Source organism: Sarcophilus harrisii, chromosome 4 (assembly GCF_902635505.1).
Source record: "Sarcophilus harrisii chromosome 4, mSarHar1.11, whole genome shotgun sequence".
NCBI classification, from domain to species: domain Eukaryota; kingdom Metazoa; phylum Chordata; class Mammalia; order Dasyuromorphia; family Dasyuridae; genus Sarcophilus; species Sarcophilus harrisii.
In genome coordinates, this window is record NC_045429.1 from 44,846,311 (window position 1) to 44,867,431 (window position 21,121).

General features: G+C 36.5%; 1 long non-coding RNA gene across 1 annotated transcript; it reads right to left on the reverse strand.

The window, feature by feature from the left end:
- Positions 1–279: 279 nt before the first annotated feature.
- LOC116423543 lies at positions 280–5,329 on the reverse strand. The gene is made up of 3 exons (XR_004234151.1): positions 5,255–5,329; positions 4,423–4,523; positions 280–579 (listed from the first exon to the last, which is right to left on the reverse strand). It is a non-coding gene; the product is annotated as an uncharacterized LOC116423543 (long non-coding RNA).
- Between the last annotated feature and the right edge of the window lie 15,792 nt (positions 5,330–21,121).

Below are 21,121 nucleotides of genomic sequence, written 5' to 3' on the forward strand. Positions count from 1 at the left end.
CTATTTATGTTTTATACATGAAACCTAAATGTCATGTGAGTAGTTGTGTATTTTTTCCTTCCGCCATCAAAGGTATTCTCTCCATTTATACGCTGAATTAATGCAGTATCTTATTTGTAAAATCCATCTGAAGATGCTCATTAGTATTGGGCATCGGATGGTTTTCAAGCATTGGGTTGCCAGTAAGAATTGCTTTGGGAATGAAGACTGGCTGAAAGCGTTGAAGTCTTGCATTAATTTTTTTTAAATTTTATTTTATTTTATTTTATTTTGCCAAGTGCCACGATCACAGTTTCTGTCAATTTCACTGCACATCCCCTAGAGGGATGCCAGCCATTGACACTAAAACTAGACAGAGCAGAGGGCTCATGCAAATGATGGGGAATGTATCTTATGAAAGGAGACAATGGAAACAATTTGGTCCCCGGAGCTCGTCAAGACACCCAAGTTCCTTTTGCTTGATTCTCGATTAATTGAAGCTGTTGGCACCCGAAGCTTTACAACTTTACTCTTGGCAGAAATAGAATACTTTCAGACTCATTGATACTCAGGGATCCTTCCCATTACAGCATGAACTCCCTGTAGATAAACAAAAGGAAACATTCAGCGGAGGTACTTGCCGTGTTTTCCTCATTAGCGGATCCAGTGTCTTGAGCAGAGAATGAGCGTTTTGGGAAAAGCATTCTTGGCATTAACAAGAAAGGACATTGCTTTTACAAGCAGAACCACTTTATGATTTTCTAAGACATCTCTCTCCCGGTGCCATATGTAAATTGTGTTTAAGGGGGAAAAAAAAGCTTACCATGAAAGTATGCATTACTTTGGGAAAAAAATGCACAGGCTTACTTCGAGAGAACAAAAACAACAAAAAAGATGAACTCTTCCCTTCAGTTAGTTAAAAATGAGAGCTTCCTTATAAACTTAACTTCTTGGGATTCAAGGTACAGATTTTTTTGAGTATTTTTCTTTTGTTATTTGAATAAATTCTTACATATTATAAGAGGGACACCTACCATTATTTTAGAATTTGCTATCTGATTATCTTTATGGAATAACAGACTTATTGGTTCTCTAATCTACTCATATTGGTCTTGTTAGCTTAATAGGAACTATATGCAAGATAGGAAAAACACACACACACACACACATAAAAGAATGAGGTAGAAAGGTGATTAAGTAATAAGAAGCTTCAGCAAGAAAAGCCAGTGGATAACATCACAGTTATTATCCACCTTAAGTTTTGATTTCTTAAAATTGATTTACAAAAAGCTTTCCCTGTCTTTTCTAGCTTCTCCTTGTAACTATTCCTAAATGTAATATGAAGGACTCCATTACCAACGATTATGATGTTCTTGAATAACCTTAGGAGCAGCAAGTGCTGAGAATTTCACTATGAAATGCCCCAATTAGGCAGGTCCTTCATAAAGTCTGAGACAGATATTTGAAGCTTTGAATAAAGCAAGTAATTTTATGTTATTGATATGGTATCCATCCTGATAATATCCTCATATACTTGTTCATTTAGCTCAATGAGAGGAGATATTTATCTCCATTCCTTGACTCCTCTTCCCCTTTCTGAAAAACATAGATTCATAGAACTTTAGAACTAGAAGAGACCTTAGAAATCTACTAACAGTCTCTGGAAATCCTAAAATGATCTAGTTCATATGCTGGCAACTTATATTGGAGGCTGGAAGGGAACTCAGAGCCTATTTAACCCACCCCCATCCCATTTCACAGTTGAGGATACCGAATCCCAGAGAAAAAATTGACTTTCTTGTCTAAAATGGTGCAGGTCATCAAGGTCAGTGATAGGATGTGAACCCAGAACTTTCAGGGTTCTTTATACTCTTCTAATCTTAGCTCATTTTAATGGTCCAGTTTATGGTTTTTTTTAGATGAGGAAATGTAGGCACATAAGGGTTAATGGACTTGGTCCAAGTCATACATGTAATCAGTGGTAGAGCTGGGATTAATCCCTAGATCTGCAGGTTCCTAGGCCATTTCTTTTTATAATAAAAAATGCTGCATTCTATCTGAAGATGTGAAAGTGGGAGGGCCATTGAACACGGAATTTCCCCACTGCCTCACCGTTACGAAACTATCTAGGCTAAATGACAGGTTGTTTGCTAAGCCACTATGAAATTTCAGGGTTTTAATGGTCCTTAAAATATAATACCCTGTGTCATTTATTTCCTGAAGTCAAATCCATTTCTAGCACTTTGAGTCTATGTTAAACATATAGTTCAACACTGTTTGAAAAGGGAATACAGACATGATAAGCAATTAATCTGCCTCAACTGCTTTTTTGATGGTTTACTTCCCTTACCAAATTCAAATAATTGATTTAGAATTATTAAAAAAGCAAATTAACTGAAGTCTCAATATGCAAATGCTCACTAACACATAAATGTTAACATGTGGTACTTTTTTATGACACCCTATTTTTAGTGACCATGATTACTACCAAATAACCTGCAAAAGGGGAATTGTACTTCCTTGTGATTTGAAGAGAGAAGATCTGAGATGGAAAGGTTAAGAAGGTCCTGAAATATATGTTCTATTTAGCAATGAAACTGGAAAAATGGAATTTAAATTATTTGAAGTTTCATCATAAAGGGGAAATTTGGTTTGGTTTTGCTGAAGAATTATCACAATGTCTCCATTTCAATTTTCTAATGAAGGTTTTTGCTTTTTATTCTCAGTTAAGTTGAGAAAAAAAACCTGGAGGTTCCTCCATGACTTTTCCTTAGTTGAGCTATTGGAATAGGGGTTTCTGACAGTGAGTCAAATGAAGAGACAAATGCTAACAATTTTTTTTTAGTCAGAAATGCTGAAAAGTGTAACAATTAGGTTCAAATTGACTTTTCTTTTGAGGGGAGGGAGGTGGAGTGTTGGTACCTTGAAAAAACACTGCATTTGGAGTGTTAAACTTGATATCATCCTGGTTCTTTCTTTACATGGGTGGCCCAAGGCTCCTTTGGGCCTTGGGTTATTCAGTTGTAAAATGTAAAATGTAAAGTTTTACCAAAAAAAAAAATTTGTAAAGACTTTTCCAGCTCTAGTCTAGCTGTAGGAAATTCCCGGTATGAAAACTGCCCCTCTTAATGCAGAGCAAGAACTCATCTGCAAATTCTAATCTCAGAGAGTTGCCTGAAGCCTCTGAAAGGAAGGAAGGAAATATATTTATTAGGACCTACTGTGTGACAGGAACCATGCTAAGCATTTTATAAATATCTCATTTGCTAAGATGTGGTGCAGCTTCTAGGGAAGATGGAACTGGCAATAACCCTAAAGCCCCCTGGCCTTGAGAGTGATGTAGTTAGAAATGATCTATTTCTTCCCTTAGGCTATCCTGCCCCAGTTTACTCTATCGGACCAGTTTGCTAAGGCCACCAATATTGCTGCTGTCAGATAACAGCCCTCTCGATCCATTAAAATGGGGTTTCTGAGACAATAATGAGATGCTTAAAGTCGATGCAAGCTCAGAACAAAATTATCGTCACTTGACCTAATGACATTTCAGGCCTAAAAATATGCCTTCAGAAGATTCCCCTATGAGCTCTGCACAGAAAATTATGGGTACCAAACCTGCCACAAAGTCAGAACCAGACCACTCAATTCCACCTGTAAGCCATAAAATTAGCATATCAGTGACATGAAGCACCTGGTTTCTCTAAATTTTCCCTATAAATTTACTTTCTTGCTCCTGATTCTTGGCTAACTTCTTTTGGAACTTAGTCCTTTTTAATTGACATTACAATTACAATAAACTTTGCTCCATGACTTGGAGATGGGTCCAAGCCTGAAAATTCTTTTGAGACATTTCACAACACTGGTCTGGAATCTCAAAATTTTGGGGTCCTCTTGAACTCAACAGCTACAACAATCCAAAGTACTATTATTATTCCCATTTCACAGTTGAAGATATGGAAACAGAGGTCAAGGTCCATAGTTACATACCTAATAAATAACTGAGATGAGATTTGAATTCATCTTCCTGATTCCAGGCCCAATACTCTGGGCCACAAAAACTCGTCTAAATTTGGTATGTCAGAACAGTAGAATTTGGAGCCAGACTGGCTTTTAGCACTACTCCATATTGCCTTTCTTCTCTCCCTCCTTCCTTCCTTCCTCTCTTCTTCCCTTTCTCTCTCTCTCTCTCTCTCTCTCTCTCTCTCTCTCTCTCTCTCTCTCTCCCCTTTTCTTTCTTCCTTCCTTCTCTTCCTTTCTTCTTATTTGCACTTATCTCTACGCAGTGGAAAATATAATGTATTTTACGAATTTGCCAGTTGACATGCTGTAGACAAGACAGACTGGGGGGGGGGGAGGGAGCAGAAAATACAACTTTCTTCTCCAAGACATCTGGGCAATGAAGACATAATCTGATAACAGTGTATGTGTAGGCAGGGAAAGACTTACCTAAAGTTTGTTTTGCTCTATTCTTTGTTGTATTCAGCACTGTTACTGAATTCAATATGTTCATAAACAAACATGAAATACAGTTTGCCAAAGAACTGCACCTGAAGATAGAAGAATGATTCTTCAGTCAGGAACATCTAGGTTCAATTACTGCCTTTGATATCTACTGGTTGTATGATCTTGGACAAGTCACAACTTCTCAGGGTCCTAGGCAACTCTGGAAATTAATGAACAGATGCCAATCTGCATTTTCTCGCCCGGAGTCCTTTATACTAATAAAATAACCCGTCTGGTGTTTAAAAAGAGAAAGGCCAAGTCAAAATACTGACTAAACTATATGAATTACAAAAATATTCTTTCATTTTAATATTTAAGTATGGCTCAGGGAAATTTTTTTTAGTCCAACAGTAAAATGTTCTTTTTAAAGGTATAATGAAAGAAACAGTTTTTCTTGAGAAAATTGCCAAACAACATTTTACCATCGTGAAAAAAGAAAATGATGGCACATAGCCAATCTTTTTTGGATAAATTGCCTTGAAAAATGAATAAAATACATTTCTGAGAAACTGGAATTCGTTTTGGAAAAGTAGTCAAATGAGGCCCATAGCCGAAAGCATTCTCAAACTCCTCAAATTTGCCTTGAACACTTCATGAAGATCTTTCCTCTCTTCTTTACAGTCATCTGTGTGTATCTCACATCCCACTTGGGAGAATATCCTAGTGAGGATCATAAATTAAATAGGAACATAAAGCTGGAAGGGCCCTATAAGCCATTGAATATAAACTTCTTGTTTATATACAATCTATTTAATGAAGGCTTAGGTTGACTTACTTGGGTTCCCCTGTGGAGTAAATATGAGAGTGGATTTAATCTAAGTCCTGTGACTGAAGTGTCAAAGTTCTTTCTACTTCATGATGTTATCTCATGGTAAATCCCTATTGTGGATCTATTGTGACACTTTACACATAATTTATGTTTGTAGGATCATAGAATCACACACACACACACACACACACACACACACATATATATATATACATACATACATACAGAGAGAGAGAGAGAGAGAGAGAGAGAAGACATTTTGAAGACCAGTAAGTCCAACTACCTCATGTTACAAATAAAGAAAACTGAGAGGAATTAAGTGACTTTTCTGGGCCACAAAGCTAAGTTTTTGATATAGAAGCTGAACTTTGGTCTTTCTGATCAAACCCCAGTTTTCTACCTACTACTTATTATGTGTTGGTTTGAAATGAAAATACATATTCAAGCTTATTGTTTTGTGGATTATAAGTTTATTGAAGGTTTTTTTTTGGTTCATAAATTTGGACATTAGATATCTTCCAAGATTCAAATCAAGAAAAACATCTGATCTAAGAAGTTATTAAATTCCTACGGGCCTAAAACCCTGTGCTGGGGACACATACAAAAGGAAATATAGCTCCTGCCCTCAAGAAACTTAAAATCAGCTGAAACAAACAAAATTTGTTGAAATGGGTCAATCATAATTCTCCCAAGTTTTGACTTCTGAAACAATAAATACAAAGAAAAACAATTTGTATATATTTTTCTAGCTTCCTCACCCAGAAACAATGTTTTCATAATAGCCCTAAGCTCATAGATTACATGCCAGATTTGTTTCCTGCTCAGATCAAATTTCGATAAGCTTTAAGTAAAATAATTAGCACCAGTTTCTAGTCCTAATGGAAAAGATTTCCCACTACTAAAGAGGTCTTAGAAATATTAGGTACAACTGCCACCCTGATCTATGTAAAATAATTAGGTAAACTGTATCCTGGTACATTTTCATTTGTAGCAACATGCAATTCTACCAAAGTGAAGGCGAAACAATTAAAAAAAAAAAAACCCTGGCCTTTGAGCCTTTTGATAAATTTAAATAAAAAATGCATCCAGGGTCTGCACATTAATAAGGCCTGTTAAACTCAGTAGAATATTTTACATTCATCTGTACTTCAGCGGACAGGTTCGTGACCTCTGTAGAGAGGCTTTAGCTCCTGCAGTTCTAAAGCCTATATGAGGGAGGACAGGAAATATTATTTTGTGATTAGAAAACATTACCAGGATTGACAAAAAAAATGCCTAATGTGGAACATAAGACATAGAAATTAACACTCACCAAACTGAAGCTTTTGAATGAATTGACTTTTACTCTTCTCAGTAATTCTGAGAAAAATGCAGCCAGAAAAACTAAATAGAAATTTTAAAATTTGATTCCAGAGGAGGTCTGATAATGGATAATTTTTTACAGAATATAGAAAAAGAAGGGACCTCAGTTGCCTTCCAGGTCATCCTGTGCTTGAATAAGAATCCCCTTAACAACAAAGGATTATAGCAATATAGATTTAGGGCTGTAAGTTATGATTAGGAGTGATGGAGTCAGACCCTTTAACTTTGCTGATGAGCAAACTGAAATAGAGAGAAGTTAAAGAACTGGCTAAATCACATAACTAGTGAGTGAATGAGGCAAGATTTGAACTCACATCCTCCTTACTTCAAGTCCAGCATGTTATCATCCATTGTGTTAACTGGATGCCATTATATGCCATGTCCCGAATGAGGTTAGATATTTAGCACGACTTGAAGGCCATTGATGACTGGGGAGCTCTAATTATTAGGAAGTCCATCTGCTTTTTTCTATCTCCCACCCATTTTTCCTGGTTTTGCTCTTTGACTACCTTTTCTGGGCCCCAAACCTCCAATTTCTCTAACTGTTCCTTCTACAGTAAAACCTCCAGTCCCTTCATTATCTTGGGTACTCTGTGTGTCCTTAATTTGTAGTCTGATCTGGGCAGGACATAGGAGGGGTTTATTATTCCCAAACTCTTATTGCTCCATCTCTCTTAATGCAGCCTAAGACTACATTAGCATTGGTCAGCCTTTGATGGCTCCTCTCCATTAAGCAGGAGCTTTTGTTTGTGCATGTTCTCAATGGCCTCCCCATAGGACTTCCCAGTTTTCTGAGGTTATGGGAATTAGAGCCCAAATGAGACTTCTTAAGGGTCCTACTCCAACCTCAAATAAAGTCTTGAGTTATTTGTTCTCCCCGCTCCCTTTGTTCCTCCCCACCCGCTTCTCCTCTGTAACCACATTTCTTAGAAACCATTAAGATTCAGAGTGTCCATCACTCCAAGTGGGAGAGCCGGGCCAGAGGCATCTCAGGCTCTACAGGGGAAGGAGCATTTCACCCACCGAGCTGATTGAGGCTCCTTCTTTGGATCTGCTACCAGGGGCACAATGAGGGATGAAACAAGTAAGCACTCAGCAGCTGAATACCCTTAAAGACCACTTGGGACCTTTATTTGGAGCCAAACAGAGTGACCTGCCAGGATCAGCTGTGGGAAGCACATTATGCCCCGGCTTCCCAGGCTATCCCAACGGCCTATTCATTTCTGAGAAAATTTTCAGGTATTGAAATTTAATCCATGATGGTCCAATTACAATTTAGGACCCTTTTACTTTAAGAGATTGGGCTTCACCCATTTGGCAGTTATTATGAGTCAGAGTGCCTGGTGCCTTGATGCTTGGCTTCTAATTTCAGGAAGGCAGGTGTTTTCTAGGGTTTAGTCACCAACCTCTGAATTCCCTTCCTCATTTATTTAAACAAAATTATTTTCTCTGTGTCTCCTTTTTCCTCTCTCCTGTCTTCCCTTTTCTCTTTCACTTTTTTCCCTCTTTTTCTCTTTCTTCCACATTCTTTCCTTCTTTATTCCCCTCCTCTTTCCCCATATTCTCTCTCTCCTTTGCCTCTTCTCCCTCCTTTTCCCCTCCCCTCCTTTTCTTTGCTCTCCTTCTCTCTCCCTTTCACTTTCTTCCTCTTTATCCCTCTTCTCCTCTCTCCCTATCTCTCCCAGAATCTCTCCCTCTCTCTTTCCCTCTTTGTCTCTCCTTCTTTCTTTCTGTCTCTCCTTCTCTCTCTCTCTCTCTCTCTCTCTCTCTCTCTCTCTCTCTCTCCACTGTGTCTTCTGTCTCTCTTTGATCTCTCTGTGTTTTCTGTCTCTCTGGTCTTAATTTTGGGTGCTTTCGTTTCACAGGTTTCATTATAAAGTACTCCATTTTTCATCTCCATTTCTGAGTATTTCTCAGGGAGTTGTACTGTCTTAAAAAGGACACTGGATGGAGAAGACTCTTATATGTTTCTCAGGATCTTGACACTGACTGATGAGCTTTGCAACCTTGGGAGAGCCACTTCCATTCCTTGATCTTTCCATTTTCCTTTAAATTGAGACACAATTCCTAACCTCAGTGGTTTATTTTAAGCATTTGTATAACATGTAAATGCTTTAGCTCCATGGAAAATATTAATGCTATCTAAAAAGAAGCATCTTCTACTTCTCTTCCTCCTTTTTGCACTTCTTTTTTATTCTTTTTTTGTCTTCTCTTCATTTTCTTCCTCATGTTCCACCTTCTTTTTCTCCTCTCTTGCCTCATATTTAGATTAAGATTCTAGCTTGTTTTGATCTTTAGGGAACCTGACTCTACCATCCAACTGGCTGGAATCCCATATAACTCTGAGTCATCAGCAAATTTGATAAGCATACTATCTTCAAAGATAGGCCTTTATCCAAGTCATATCTAAATCAGTGCCTTCCTTTCTATTACCATGGCCACCACCCTGGTACAGGCGCTCATTACCGCCCACCTGGACTACAATAGCCTAATTAGTTTCTTTGCCTCCAGTTCTTCCAGCTCACCCTCATCATCGATAGCTCACATTTCCATGCTGTTTTCAGAATTACAAAGCAATTCTCTTCCAACAACCGGATGAGGCAGCCATATTTAAGCATTAATTCCATTTTAAAGTCAAAAACAGAGTCACTTTCAGAATCTGTGGGAAGTTGAGAAAGGTAATGGGAAAGGGAATCAGGGAAGGACTGGAACTGAGCTATTATTGTTACTAAAGAGATAAAATCAAGATGCTGTTTGAAGCTTAATGTTTTTAAATCCCTCTATTTTATGATGGATAATAGGAGTCATGGATCCAGAGGGAATCTGAGAAGCCTCTCAGCATTCAGATGAGGGCCTCACGGTTAAGTGAGTTTCCCCAAATCAAACAAGTATAACTAGTATAGGTGAGATTCAAACTCAGGGGTGAATACTCCAAATTCAGCACCTTTTCCAAAATGCCTCTCAAGAGTTTGCAAAACAACTTTCTCACAAAAATCCTGGGATGTCAGCACAGAAATGTTTTTAAGCTTCAGAGACAGTTTAGTGGATAAAGCATCAGACCTAGAATCAGAAAATAGACTTAAGTTCAAATGTGGACTAGGGTACTTTTAAGCTAAGTCATTGTTGGCTTGGTTAAGATGCAAGAGTGGTTTGCCATTTCCTTCTTAGAGCATTTAATAGATGAGGAAACTGAGTCAAACAGACTTACCTAGAGTTACAGAGCTAGTAACTGTCTGAGGCTGTATTTCAATTCAGATCCTCTCTATTTGAGGTCTAGAGCTCTCTACCACACTACCTAGTTACCTTTATAAATTGTGTAACCTTGTTTTTGGTCTCAGTTTTTTCAATAGTAACGTGGGGATTAGTAACTTTCAGGGTTGTTGTTGTGAGGATCAAATAAGATAATAATTGTAATACATTTAACACAGTTGTGGGCGCATAGTAGGCACTGCATGAAAGCTTATTTCCTTCTCTTCCCCATTGTACAGATGAGAATGAAGCAAAGAAAGGAAATATCAGTAAGGACCTGTGGTAGAACAGGTCCCTTAAACCCAAGTCCTCCAGCTGAGTCCAGCACTTTCTCTCTACTACAACCACTTCTAAGTTAACATTTATAAAGTCATTTGTAAATATGGACTCAAAAGAGGAGAATTATCCCATTAATTCTAATTACCATCAAAAGGGTTAAAATACAAAGGAATGGACTATTTTACAAGGCACATATGAAAAGGAATCAAAGCCTGGGTTCCTAGACTGTTCACACTATTTTCAGCTGTTGAGAAACCCTTTTCCTGAGCCTCAGTTTACTGCTCCAGGATCCTGACCCTCTCACATAGAAGTTGATTATAAGGATTAAAATCATGTATAGGAAAGTCTTTTGTAAAAACCTGTGGAAATACAATGATTAAAATATATTTCTGATGAATCTTTGTAAAGTAGAAAATTATTTGTCAAAATATCATCTCATTTTCCCCCTTGTTTTTTAAATTTATGTTTTTGTGCTTTACTTAGGGATACATGTTTAGAGATACATCCAAGAATTCTGTACCCAAATAGAGGTCCATTAAAAAAGTGAGACATATGAGGAGGGAGATCTCTTTCAATTTAAGGAATTGTGGAAGACTTCATGGAGAAAGTAACTCCAGAACTGAACCTGGAAAGAAGGGTCCAGAAGTGGTTGTGGGGAGCAAGAAGGATGCTGCCTTCTTCTCTAGGCTCTAAAAAATGAATTGTTCTATCAATTATATTATGATAACTAGAGCCAGCAACAATAATTGGAAGGAAAGAGGAAGAAGGGGAGAAAAAAGGAGAGAGGCAGAGAGAAACATTAAGAGAATGGAAAAGGCCAAAAAAAAAAAAAAAAAAAAACTCATAGAATGGAAATTCTTGCCAATCAGATAAGATCACTTCTTATACTGATTACACATTGGCTGAGACCAGAGTTGCTATAATCCTTGCCTAGACTTCCATTACATTGTATGTGCCCCACTAGATGATGACAAGAGAAATTTCGTAGATTTTGGTGGGAAAATACAGATGTATGACTCTCTTTAAGACAAGCAAAACTATGGAAATTTGAATTCACAAAACAGAAAAATTAAAACAACAGCAAGGGGCTGGTTATTTGTTGTTCAGGTTTTGTATTTTAGTCCTACTGATGGCACTCAGGGTTAATGGGACAGCCCTCCTTTTTAGAGTCCAAACATATGGCTGGTTTTGTGAATGTTGACCTAGAAGTGGTTGTAGTGAAGTGAGAAGGTGGATTCAGTCAGGGGACTTGGGTTTAACTAGCTCAGTGAAGTTATTTCTTCTTCCTTTGCCTCAGGTTTCAAGGGAAAAAAGAATAATAATTTATATGTCACCTACTATATGCTGACCTCTTTATAAATATTGTCATTAATCCTCACAACAACTTGACTTTATAAAAAAGTTTAATAGTAGGGCAATAGATAGAGTACCAGCCTTGCAGTCAGGAGGACCCGAGTTCAAATCTGAATTCAGACACTTAACGCTTCCTAGATGTGTGACCCTGGGCAAGTCACTTAATCCCAACTGCCTTAGGGGGGAAAAAAGTCTATTAATGAACTCCTTTAAATATCAGTTTTCTTATTAAAAATGGATTTTAAAGACTCTGAATAAAAGTATTTTAGGATGGAAGAAATCTCAGAGGCCATTTAGTCCAACTTTTCTCTGTCACATGCTTATCATGTATTCTTAGCTTGAAGGCCCTCCAGTGGGAGTGGAAAACTTACTACTTCCCAAAGCATCTGATTTTGGGATGTCTCTGAGTTTGAACAGCTACATATGAATCTCAGCCCTGTCACTTGTTAGCCGTATGACCTTAAATAAATCACTACTCATCTCTTTGCCTCAGTTTCCTATGGTTGAATGATCTAGGTGAAATCTAAGACCTAACATTCTGTGAAACTAAATTTATGAATTCAGTTTAATCATTATATAGTAAGCACCTACCACTGAGAAGGTTTTGTGCTAGGGAAGATATAAAAATGAAATCAAAGATTCTGTTCTTAAGGAACTTAAAATCTAACAGAGGAATAATATATGTACACAAATAACTATAATATGAGACACATCCAAAGGATCATATGATAATCACCTTAATTTTACAGATAGGAAAACAGAGACCAAGAGAGTTAAACCATTCCCAAATCAACACCTCAGTAAGTGGCCGTACTTAGATTTAAAGGATTTGAATCCAAGAATTCTGTACCCAAATAGAGGTCCATTAAAAAAGTGAGACATATGAGGAGGGAGATCTCTTTCAATTTAAGGAATTGTGGAAGACTTCATGGAGAAAGTAACTCCAGAACTGAACTTGGAAAGAAGGGTCCAGAAGTGGTTGTGGGGAGCAAGAAGGATGCTGCCTTCTTCTCTAGGCTCTAAAAAATGAAGTTTAGTAGAAATGACATGGTTTAAATTATAGATTGTTGCTAGATGTGGGGAGTCCTCAGGGAAATGTCAAATTTTAGTTAATGTTATGACAGCAGAGGCATTTCAGAATAGAGGATAGAAGACAGAGATGAGGTCTCAAACTGGGGAAGACAAGTTGAAATCCTCTTTCTGACAAAATTACCTTTGTGACCCTGAGTCATTTGACCACTCAGTGCTCTAGGAGGAACTCCCTATTTTTGGAGGTGTGATCTGCATTGATAGAGGAAATTTCCTCATGCTACTGCAATCATAGGTTCAGTGTTTATTTTATTTTGTCAACACCTACTTTTCCAAATTCCTCAACTTGGTTTTTGTTTTGTTTTGTTGAGGCAATTGGGGTTGTGATTTCCCTAGGTCTGAGGTCAGATTTGAACTCGGGTCCTCCTGACTTCAGGGCTGGTATTCTATCCACTGTACCATTTAGCTGTCCCTCTCAACTTGTTTTTGTATTTTCTTGGGGAGGACGGAGGAGAATGGGTGGTGGCAGCAAACATAATTTCATTTAATAATAGGAGAGGTAGAAAACTTCTTCTTACTAATGCAGTTCAGCAACTAGTTTTTACCTTAATCCTTAATGAGTTGTCTGAGGGTATTGAGATAGTAAATGTGACTTGTCCAGGATCACACAGCTTTAATGATAGAAAACAGAATTTAATTCAAGTCAACAAGTATTTATTAAGTGCCTTCTGTTTGATAGACTCTGTGCTAGGCACTGGTGATATAAAGATAAGAATGAAACAGTCCTTCAAGAAGTTACATTTTTGACTCTTTCCATTTATTTTGTTACTCTTCCTTTTCCCCAAGTGTTTAAGAGTTCATAGTTCTCTGGCAATCTGTTTATTTTTTGTTATATGATTTAAAAAAATAAAATAAACTATGAACTTAAATGTTTTATTCTACTTGGAGGACTACTGTGAAGAGAAGTCTGTGGGTAGAGTTGGTATTGTGGAAGAGGCAAGAAAGGCAGAGGTACATATGACTAGCAGGAGAAATTTTAATTCAAAAAGGATGCCCTCAGGCAGAACACAAACCAGGCTCTTGGGATATAAACAGTCCCAAATCTTGAAAATTACAACTATCCTGAAATGGTTCAACTCAGTCTCTCAATTTCTTGATACCTGGGAAAGATGAAACTATGTATAAATTGTGTACTCCATCCTTTATAATCCATTATGATCCATTTTTACACAATTTTCTGTGGTCATGGCCCCTGACAGCACTGCCAACTACTCTAAAACAGGATGGTATTTTTTCTAAATTATGGCAAAATCATTTAATATGATTCTGTTACATAAAATTCAAGACAATTCTACTTATATAAGGAAGAAGTCAAAGAGGAACAAGGCTCACCTAGACTACATCAATCTTTGTATTATGTATGATGACCTAGTATATTCAAATAAGAATTTTATACTATTATCTTTGTTGAAACCCAAAGAATATGATATCCAATACTTGGCTATTTGCAGCAATTCCTAGCAGAGAAGGGTAAAATACAAAATTAATTTCCCTTGTAATTGGGTCCAAGCCTACCAAAAAAAAAAAAAAAAAAAAAAAAAAGCACAAAAGAGAGCATGGTAAATAAATAAAGCAAGTTCTGAATGCATCTGATTTTATTACTGTCCAATCCATATCTCTCCACTACATTTTCCATGAAGATAATATTAAATGCCTTATTAAAAGCTTTGCTAAAATCTAGGTAACCTATAAATATAGTATTCCCTTTATTTAGTTTAAAATGATTCTGTTCTACAATTGGTAATATTAGCTACCATTTAGATAATTTTCTGAGGTTTGCAAAGTTCTTTAGATATATTATCTTTGATTCTCATGATCCTGTTTGTGACATGTGACATGTGACATATTGATCTCATTTTACAGATTAAGAAGCTGAAACAGAGAGAATAAATGACTCAGCCAAGATTCAAACCCAATTTTTTTTCCCCCTTTCTCTAGCTTTGTTTTTATATCACTACAAAATCTAGCTACTTGGTACAATAAGTGTCCGTAAACTAGAAAACAAGAATTGCTATATTTTTACTTGAATGGTCTCTGAAAAATCAAAGTTGAGGGTCAACCAAATAGCCACGTAGAAGTACAAGATGGAAGTCACTACAAATGAAAAATCACACTAAATTGATAAAAAGGATGCACTTAAGAGAAATGTATGTTTGGGAGGAAAAGATACATTGATTCATAGAAAAATAGAGACAGAGAATATGATGTAAGTGCTTCTTTCATGTCCATGAAATGTGGAGAGGACTGGCAAAAGGTCCCTGCCATTTTGGGTGGACTCCCTGTGGCAGATTTATGGGATAATACAGAGAAAAATAACTTAGAAAGAGCAGGCCTGAATGAATTGCAGTCATAGGAGGGAATACCTACACTGATGAGATCACAAGTCAGTTGGAATATTGGAAATAATCAAATATTGCTTTTACAATTTTCCCTCCATCTTAGGACATTGTTCAACACTATTCAATCTAACCTGAACCATGCTTTGAAAGATGACAAATATTCTCCTCGGTTTAATTTGCTAATGAATAAGATATAAAACAACTCAGACAGTTTTTGGTCGATCACTGTGAAATAGCCAAATAATGTGATTCTTTACAGATTGTTTGAGTTATCTCTCCCTGCTTTAATCCAAGGGATTACTGAACAAAACCAATGTTCATTCAACAACATTTATGGAATCTGTTGTGGGTTACCAATATGGTTGGTTAAACCTGTTTCAAATTTATTGCTTTCACTCAGGTTAAATACTAAAAGGACCCATTTGTCCTGCCACATGTATGTACACGAATTCAGCTTTCATCATTGCCTACAAGTTTAATCCTGTGATTTATGTTTTGTAACACAGATTCAGGGAATCTGTTGAAGAGTCTCACCCCGACTGATGGAAGAGGTAGACTAGATTAATAGGATGTGTGCTGAGGTTTCAAACCAGCTGATTCCGTTCAGAGGAAATGGGAGAGAAAAAAAAACCTGAAGAATTTTAACACTGTAACCCTGATCAAAGTTCTAATCATCTTAATGACTTTAGCAAAAGGGAACAGACTAAGGTCAAGAAAGTTCAGAGCCAATGATCCCTGTTATTAGAAATATATTAACACAGAAGAAAAGCCATTTTCTTCACCATTTTTTCTTATAATGGTGGAAAAATAACTCCACTTTTCTTCCTTAGACAAGCTCTGACTGTTATTGAGGTAGTTACAGTCAGAGTAAAAATTCCTGCCTTTCTTTTCCATGGCGTCGTCAATCATTCTAAGTCAACACCACCACAAACACCATCAAAACCTAAAAAAAATGTCAAGCGAGTCTCCTCTAATATGTTTCACAACAATGGGACTCTTGATTTTTTGAGTTCTTCCAATGGAAAGTACTTAGAGGCCAATAGGAATACTATTACTTGTCTTGTTTCTGATGATTTCAAGCCTTTCATTGCAGTCAGTTCAAGTCTTATGGGATTGAAAAGAGTGGAATGTGGAAATAAAATCCACACACTTTCCCACTGGAGTGAAGCCCATTCATTTCACCAGATACTGCATTTTCATTCAGCAACATTCTAATATTGAACTACACATTAAGACTTCCTTCAACAATGCTATTTTGTTTAGTGTAAAGGGAGTTTAGCAAACATGTACTTTCCCATTAACTCACCCTCCACCCATCAGGGACAAAGGGAGATGTTATAAGAATATTTTAGTACTTCATCGGACTTGAGATATAACACTTTTTCTAAATAGTGTTTCATTATACATTTCATGGTTCATTAGAGCACCTTAGGCCACAAAGTGTTTGGCATTCATTAACTTCTAAAATGGAAGACAAATGCCTAATTACCAGTGTTTGGGGTAGAATATAAAACTTTTTGATGTTTTAGTTCTGATTTTACTGGTGTTAATAAGGTCAGCTTTATAAGGCGCAAAAAGTAATGTATAATGACTGTTCTCCAATATCAGAATGGATCTGGGACCCCACTGATTCAATGATGCAGATCACAATTCCTCCATGCCTCATTATCTTCTGTAAATTTGTCCATATCCTCATTTAAATTCACCTTGGCAGTCCACCCAACATGTTTTTGTTATTGTCCAATCACTTCAATAGTGTCTGACTCTTTGTGACCCCATCTGGGATTTTCTTGGCAAAGATACTGGAATGGTTTGCCGTTTTCTTCCCCAATTCATTTTACAGAGAAGCAAACTGAGGCAAATAGAGTTAAATGGCTTGCTCGGTTGAATGGATTCAGGTCCTCCTGACTCCAGACACCAGCTCTATCCATTGTGCTACCCAACTGCCACATGAACATTCAGGTAATATCAATCACTTTTGTTGATATCTTGGGGACAACAATAAAATACATAGGGTGATTAAAGAGCAAATTAAAACTCCAGAGGATTTGGGGTTATTGCCTTCCTCCCTCAAAAAAAGTGTATTTCATCCCCTGACCTGTTGAAAATCTTAGGCTATTTTCTTCCTTCATATCCTTTGAATTTTCTAAGATGTCGATGTGGATCTAATTCATGCGGCTACTTTCAAAGTTCAAAACTTGCTCTTACTTCTGCCTTAGAATGTTTTAAATAAAAATTTTGGGAATCAATATAATGTAGTGGCAAGAGGGAGGGACAGGAAGACCTGGGAGGCAGAAAGACCTCTAAATGAGAGATGTCCTTCTTTTCCCTTTCTCCCTTAGTCCTTTCCCCCTCTTAGCTTGGTTTCTTTAGTGTAAACTGGCTGATTACTCACATGAAAGAGATGGGAGTCACTACCAATTCTTCCTTCCCATGATATGGAGCACTCCTGGGTCATACCACTTTCTCTATAGATGTTGGGCTAGCCATTTAACCTTCTAATATACTGTAAGAACTCTCTGGACTTTTGTATCTGCCCCACACTTGAACTTTCTTTTATATATGGTTTTCCCCATTAGAATGGGAGGTCCTTGAGAATATGGACTGGTCTTCCTTTTCTCTTTGGGTCCATGGTGCTTGTGTTTAGCACAAATAAGTGTTGTTATTTTTTTTAACTCATTGATTGATTCATTTATTTAAATCCTGACTCTTGAACATTTTAGCCATTTGAAAATGAGTAAATCAGCAAAACCCTTTCTTGCCCTGGGCAACTCTGAGTAGAGCTCACCATGATAATTTCCATAGGAGTTCCTCATGTTAATACAATCATAGTTCCAGATGAAAAAATAGAATTAAAAGATATCTGGTCTTAATAACTCTCTCTTACAAATACCTTTGAAATGTTCAGGTAAAATTTAATTAGATTTCTGTTGATTAATATTTATTATTTTCTAATATTCTAAGCTCCTATTAATGGTTATTGTTTTTCATAGCACAGCATGGATTACATTTAATGTAGGGAAAATGTCACTAATCTGTCATTTACATTTAAATAGAGTAACAAAAAGTTTTAAGACTAAGCTATGCTTGAAGTGGTCCTAGGTTTCCTTTTCCTTCACAATCTTTCTCTCTCTCATCCTTCACATCTAACATGATCTATTTGGAACAGAAGTAAGAGTCTTTGTCCCTTCAGTTGTAATTAGCGATATGCTAGTAAGTATTTAACAACCAGTTCTTTAACAAAAAAAAAGTATGGATAACAATGAAATCAGGTTTGCAAAGTGCCTTACAAATATTTTCACCCTCAAAACAATTCTGGGAGGTAGGTATTGTTATAACCCCCAATATACAGATAAGGTCACTGAGGCAGGTAGAGGTTAAATGACTTACCCAAGTGACAGCTACTAAGTATCTGAGATTGGATTTGAACTCACATTTTCCTAACTCCTGAGCTAGCACTCTATCTACTGCATCATCTAGGTCTAGGCAATCAACAAAACAATCAATTAAGCCTTGATTCATAGCATTTGCTAATTTCTGAGGTACACAGGCTCACTTTGAAAATGTCAATGATCATTCTCCTGAGCTGGTTTGAACTAGTTCCCACATATCCCTGGGTATAAAGGATCATTTTCTTTTAAAAAAGGAGAACTTTTATGGTTTTTTAAAAGTGTTAAATATAAAATAACGATCCATTTTTTATCACTGATAATAGTGATTTCACTTCTTCTTCATTTCCTTCTTAACTCTGCTGGATCTTGTGTTAGAGGACCTAGGTTCAATATCTACTTTTGCCATTTATTACCTGAATAATTTTGGGCAACTAATTTCCTTATATCTTAGTTTCCTCATTTATAGATGGTTTCCAAGGTTCCTTCTAGGATCCTAAGGTCCCATTATTATCCTCTGATTTATACTCTGTTAACACATCTTATATAACCATGACTTATCGAGTCAGTATGGAATATTCAGAAACAGATAACTTGAGTCCAGATCCTGATCTTGGGTAAGTCCCTTAATCCCTCTTGGCCTTAGTTTACTCATTTATAAAGGATAGACCTAGAGTAATGCTCCTCTCATACTATTTCCCTTTTCTATTTGTGTGAAGCTGTAATATCTTCATTATTTCAGCCTAAGCTTTCTTGGAATTGGTTGTCACCTTCAATGACACTTCAATGTTCACAAATCAAGTTTAGATCAAATCTATTCACAATCAATAGAAAACTTATAGATCTTATTAGAGCTCTCTGAGACATTTCCCAGAAAGGATGTTCTCATCTCATTTTTTAAAATGGAAGAGCCAATTGAGATTTCTATCTGAGTTCCCCAAGAAGAAAGGCTCATGTACTCTCCTAGCATACCAAAAAGTTTTTTGCACTGCATGGAGTTCCAGATCAAATGGGAAGATGTTTCCTTTCAACAACATATCTTGGATACATTTCAGTGAGTGCGGTAGTTTAGAAGGAGGAGTATGGTTCCCAAATGCTTTGCCATGTTCCTTTGAAACCACAGAAAACATTTTTGGTGTCCTTGATCACTTCCTCTACAGTAAACAAGAATCCATTGGAAAATCCTAATACCATTTTGAAACAAACCTACCTGAAAAGCTTTGAGAAATCTTTTCTATCTTAAAACATTCCATGTTGCTACTCTACTAACATTCCCTGAAAGGTCTAAATAGCAATATGGCTTATTCACCATCAGTAAGGCAACAAATATTATGTAAATTCCCAACTTGTGAGTTGAGAATGTTTCATTATTTGATGTGGACCATACCTAATACAGTGCCTGGCACATAGATGTTTAATAAATGCTTGTTTGTTTGTTTGATTTTTATAATATGAAATCACACATTGTGTCAAACAATCTGCCAATGATATCTTTAGAATGAGCTGATGATATTTTATCCACTCATATGCCCATGGAGACATCCTTCTTTCATCACTCATCTTTTACATCATACAATTGATGATAGTAACATCTATCTTTTACTTCTTGGCCATTTAAAATGGTAGCTCTAGTTTTAAACTGAAGGGCTGTATAGTTTATTTTCTAGAATTTAGAGTTCTTAGCTCGCCAAAGGACTTAATAAATACTTGTTGACTTAGCTGGATTTTGTTGTATTTTGTGTTTTTATTTTATTCCTTCATACAACATAAGGATCATTAAAAGGAGCTGGAGATGTTCTGTTTGAGGAAGAAAAGACTGGGGGATGATAGAATGATTCATTTTAAACATATGAAGAGCTGTCTTATAGAAGATGGATTAGACTCAGCCCATTTGACCTTAGAAGGCATAACTAAAACTAATGAGTAGAAGACGAAAAGAGGCAGATAATAGCCTAATTTCAGGAATATCTTTCTAACCAGTTGGGCACTCCCAAATCAAGAAACATTGCTTTTGGAGGAAGTGAGCTCCTGTGGTTATCTTCAAAAAGTTAATTATCACTTGTTGTGTATATTGCAAAGAATTCTTCTTGTTTGACTTGGACGAGGAGAACAGTAAGGTTCTTTTCAATTCCAAAATACTGTGATTCCTCCTACTGGACTAACCAATTTTTTTTCTCAGTCTTTTTTTTAATCTCTGCCTGTTACATATAGGACTTACAGTGGGGAATTTCTTCTATCAGAGGAGGGTCATACCTTTTCTGCAATTTATGTATCAGAATATTGCCAGAATATTCACAGAATATTTCACATTTAGATGTGAAGCAACTTGCTTGGAGTCATATAGTCAATATGTGTAAAAGCTAAGACTTGAATCCAGAGCTTCTTGATCTCATATCTAGCTCTCAATTCATCATGCCATGTTCATAGAAATCATAATTACTATGATAATTCACTCACTCAATCAACAAACATTTATTAAATTTTTACTATGTATTGCTAAAGTAAATAACTCCAGATTATGTGTTATTGGGAGAAGACAACAACCCCATAGAACATTACAAATACATCTATAGAGAAGAGATACTTAGAGAAAAAAAACGAAATAATTATAAGTAATGTCTAACTATCTAGCATTTAGCACAGTGCCTGGAATATTAAAGGCACTTAATAAATGTTTCTTAATTGATTGATTGACAGAACATTTTAATACAAAACCCAAGGTACAGTGATTTTTCTCTAGATGTTCCCAAAATCCTTTGGGCAACTGGAGCTTATTTTACTGGCTGCTATTCTGAAGCTAAGAAAGGTCTAAC